At 54.4% G+C, this 5,000-nt stretch overlaps 1 non-coding gene across 1 annotated transcript in view; it reads left to right on the plus strand.

Moving 5' to 3' along the window:
* Window positions 1-3,960: 3,960 nt before the first annotated feature.
* Window positions 3,961-5,000, plus strand: part of LOC124587219 — a 1,919-nt gene continuing 879 nt past the window's right edge. Inside the window, exon 1 of the ribosomal RNA XR_006975351.1 lies at window positions 3,961-5,000. This exon is cut by the window's right edge and continues 879 nt beyond it. This is a non-coding gene — a ribosomal RNA (small subunit ribosomal RNA).

Here is a 5,000-nt window from a genome sequence, read left to right on the forward strand (position 1 = left end):
GCTAGGAGGCGCTCCATCCATGTCGGTACCGGTGAGCGTTGCACTCGCAGTCGCAAAAACGTACGGCAAGTATATTACTCGGAAGAGTCAATGACAGTCCAAGCCCCCCTGCGTGGGAAGAGTCTTCCTAGGCCATGACCCACCGGAAGGGCGCAGCGTCCCCCACCCCAGACATGTGACGTCACACTATCGGTATTGACGACTAGACTGATTCCTTATAATCATTTGCGATACACCGGTGGAAGCTGCCGAGACGAGTAACTACATAGCGGGCTCGCCGTGTCACTAATGTACAGAGATACAATAGTTTCGACTGGAACCGGATTAAACGTATACACGGCGCTGATTAGTAATAGATAGAGCCATCAGAATACAGATAATGTATACAACTGTCCGTATACATGCTGAAAGACTCTGCTCACAATCACACGTCAGCCAGACACTCTTATCACGCACTACTCTCTGCCTGTAACAGGCACACAGACAATATGTAAGCACCAGCATGGAACAACACCCAGTGCATCCTCTCTGCCACATTAGACAATCCACACTATCATAACCAGACCGGGAGGTCCACTCACAAAACAGAATATCTCACCCTTCCGACAACCACCATTGCTCAGCTAAGCCACCAACACCCACACATGTCCTACACAGGGGTGCACCCAACATCACAATACTGCCTCCTGTCACACCACACAAACAATGGCAGGAATGAAAGACACAGGTCTGCCACAAGCATGGAATCAGAGCGCCGCCTGTTATGAGCCAAAGGTGCACCCTGACGTGGCAAATCAGATGATGCCGCAGTCATTTACTTACGATAATCACAATCAACAAACCGGCCCCCCCCCCCCCCCCCCAAAACACCTTTCCTTACAACAATGTGTACCTTAACCTAACCCGTATTGTACCTTAACCTAACCCGTATTGTACCTTAACCTAACCCGTATTGTACCTTAACCTAACCCGTATTGTACCTTAACCTAACCCGTATTGTACCTTAACCTAACCCGTATTGTACCTTAACCTAACCCGTATTGTACCTTAACCTAACCCGTATTGTACCTTAACCTAACCCGTATTGTACCTTAACCTAACCCGTATTGTACCTTAACCTAACCCGTATTGTGCCTTAACCTAACCCGTATTGTGCCTTAACCTAACCCGTATTGTGCCTTAACCTAACCCGTATTGTGCCTTAACCTAACCCGTATTGTGCCTTAACCTAACCCGTATTGTGCCTTAACCTAACCCGTATTGTGCCTTAACCTAACCCGTATTGTGCCTTAACCTAACCCGTATTGTGCCTTAACCTAACCCGTATTGTGCCTTAACCTAACCCGTATTGTGCCTTAACCTAACCCGTATTGTGCCTTAACCTAACCCGTATTGTGCCTTAACCTAACCCGTATTGCGCCTTAACCTAACCCGTATTGCGCCTTAACCTAACCCGTATTGCGCCTTAACCTAACCCGTATTGCGCCTTAACCTAACCTATATTGCGCCTTAACCTAACCTATATTGCGCCTTAACCTAACCTATATTGCGCCTTAACGTAACCCGCGTTGCGCCTTAACGTAACCCGCGTTGCGCCTTAACGTAACCCGCGTTGCGCCTTAACCTAACCCGCGTTGCGCCTTAACCTAACCCGCGTTGCGCCTTAACCTAACCCGCGTTGCGCCTTAACCTAACCCGCGTTGCGCCTTAACCTAACCCGCGTTGCGCCTTAACCTAACCCGCGTTGCGCCTTAACCTAACCCGCGTTGCGCCTTAACCCAACCCGCGTTGGGCCTTAACCCAACACGCGTTGGGCCTTAACCCAACACGCGTTGGGCCTTAACCCAACACGCGTTGGGCCTTAACCCAACACGCGTTGGGCCTTAACCCAACACGCGTTGGGCCTTAACCCAACACGCGTTGGGCCTTAACCCAACACGCGTTGGGCCTTAACCCAACACGCGTTGGGCCTTAACCCAACACGCGTTGGGCCTTAACCCAACACGCGTTGGGCCTTAACCCAACACGCGTTGGGCCTTAACCCAACACGCGTTGGGCCTTAACCCAACACGCGTTGGGCCTTAACCCAACACGCGTTGGGCCTTAACCCAACACGCGTTGGGCCTTAACCCAACACGCGTTGGGCCTTAACCCAACACACGTTGGGCCTTAACCCAACACACGTTGGGCCTTAACCCAACACACGTTGGGCCTTAACCCAACACACGTTGGGCCTTAACCCAACACACGTTGGGCCTTAACCCAACACACGTTGGGCCTTAACCTGCTCTGTAATTGTCATACGACGCGTTAAATTAGTGTAGTGTTGCCTAACTGCAACCCCCGCAATATAGTTTGCTACCCGCACTGCCCGGTCCCCAGAGTATCGCTTCATGTTAAACACCTTGCAGCTATACACTGTAATGCGGATGGCAGCAGGACGTACATGCTCAATGCCCTTCGCAGTTGTTCATTGGCATTCGCATGGCGAAGCACAGCCTACGTTGTGGTACGGCTTGTGTCAACTGTCCGCTGATGTTGTACGTCCAAATCACACACTGTACTGCACATTGGTCCTCATGTACTGAATGATACATCGTGGTACATGTGTGACCGTACCACGACTGCGCCAACAACGGCGAACCATACGGTCCAAATATTGTGCACTCAGCTACGTGTCGTCTCCCTATAAGAGCTGGATTGCAGTATGGTATGCCGTGGATGGCGATCAGCATGAGCCGTCTGTTGATGTAGTGGCGCGTGTTGTCAGACGTAGTCGTCTCTTCTCACTCACCGTGATAGCATGGTGCACTGCGTTCCACATCTGCGACATGCGACAGAGGCCGGTTGACAGTCGTTCGCGCAATGGACATCGCATACGTACGGGGGCCACCTTCCACGTGTTCGCGAAGCGTGCACATGTTGTTGCGTGTATGTGGGCAGACATAGTGTGTCGTGACACCTGACACAGGCATGCAACAATCGTTGAATTTGCAAATGGCGATGGACGTCTACGTTTGCTGGTGACGTTACGCAAATGAACAACTGGTAAACCGTTGTGGTGCGGTTGTTCTCGCTAGAGGTGAATCAGTGATGGCGACGATCGGTTGAGCTACCAACCGGTTGTTTCAGCGATACCCACCATGCCCACGAACGTGAATGGCATGTGGGTGTGAAGCGATACGCGGCGGTGGCTGGGTGGGACCGTCCCCGGCCGGTGAGGGGGGGCCTCCCGGCGTGCTGGCCGCGCGGTGCGTGGGCGCACGCGCTACAGCCGGCTGGTGGGGGCGGCCAGTGGCAGGCGCGCCGGCCGACGGAGGCGGCAGGCGGCGCAGCTGCGCGCCGGCGCACCCTGCACGCGGCGCCGTGCGGCCAAAGTAGGTCCTCGCGGGCCCGGTGCGAAGCGCGGTGGACATCTGCAGTGTGCTGGTCCGATTGAGGACTGTGTGCGCTGAGGATGCGCCGCCGCCCGGCGCTCGGCGCCGCGACGCCGTCTGCTGCTCGGTCGCCTCTGCGGTTCTCGCAGGTGGTTTGTATCGCAGCTGTGCGGACGTGTTGGCGCGTTCGCTTCGGCACCCAAGTGGGGCTTTTGTCCTTCTGTGGCGCTGGCGTTGGAGCTGCCGGCCACCGTAGGTGGCGCGTGTTGTCTCCCGCCGGCAATGCCACGACAGCACGCTCCCGGGCCTCTGTCGGCAGCGGCAAGCTCAGTTGGGAGCACGGGTGGTCGCACCTAAAGCGTCTACTCGCCAAACTCCGGGCGATTGCGCCTCTCTCGAACCCGACCAAGTACTTAGGACGGCGCTGCGCGCCGCCGGGACCTGAGAGGGTTTCGAGGTGTATTGTGCAGGGGAGCTCAGCCTCCTCCTGTTTGCAGAATAATTGAGCGGACGCTTGCGTGTTCGCGCGGGCCCCCGGGACACACTCCCGGGCGGCCGGCTGCTCAGCTCTAGTTGACGCAGCTCCCTGGTTGATCCTGCCAGTAGTCATATGCTTGTCTCAAAGATTAAGCCATGCATGTCTCAGTACAAGCCGCATTAAGGTGAAACCGCGAATGGCTCATTAAATCAGTTATGGTTCCTTAGATCGTACCCACGTTACTTGGATAACTGTGGTAATTCTAGAGCTAATACATGCAAACAGAGTCCCGACCAGAGATGGAAGGGACGCTTTTATTAGATCAAAACCAATCGGTCGGCTCGTCCGGTCCGTTTGCCTTGGTGACTCTGAATAACTTTGGGCTGATCGCACGGTCCTCGTACCGGCGACGCATCTTTCAAATGTCTGCCTTATCAACTGTCGATGGTAGGTTCTGCGCCTACCATGGTTGTAACGGGTAACGGGGAATCAGGGTTCGATTCCGGAGAGGGAGAGGGAGCCTGAGAAACGGCTACCACATCCAAGGAAGGCAGCAGGCGCGCAAATTACCCACTCCCGGCACGGGGAGGTAGTGACGAAAAATAACGATACGGGACTCATCCGAGGCCCCGTAATCGGAATGAGTACACTTTAAATCCTTTAACGAGTATCTATTGGAGGGCAAGTCTGGTGCCAGCAGCCGCGGTAATTCCAGCTCCAATAGCGTATATTAAAGTTGTTGCGGTTTAAAAAGCTCGTAGTTGGATTTGTGTCCCACGCTGTTGGTTCACCGCCCGTCGGTGTTTAACTGGCATGTATCGTGGGACGTCCTGCCGGTGGGGCGAGCTGATGGCGTGCGACGCGCCTCGTGCGTGCTCGTGCGTCCCGAGGCGGACCCCGTTGCAATCCTACCAGGGTGCTCTTGAGTGAGTGTCTCGGTGGGCCGGCACGTTTACTTTGAACAAATTAGAGTGCTTAAAGCAGGCAAGCCCGCCTGAATACTGTGTGCATGGAATAATGGAATAGGACCTCGGTTCTATTTTGTTGGTTTTCGGAACCCGAGGTAATGATTAATAGGGACAGGCGGGGGCATTCGTATTGCGACGTTAGAGGTGAAATTCTTGGATCGTCGCAAGACGAACAGA

The sequence above is a fragment of the Schistocerca americana genome, unplaced genomic scaffold (genome assembly GCF_021461395.2).
Source record: "Schistocerca americana isolate TAMUIC-IGC-003095 unplaced genomic scaffold, iqSchAmer2.1 HiC_scaffold_589, whole genome shotgun sequence".
Taxonomy (NCBI): Eukaryota; Metazoa; Arthropoda; class Insecta; order Orthoptera; family Acrididae; genus Schistocerca; species Schistocerca americana.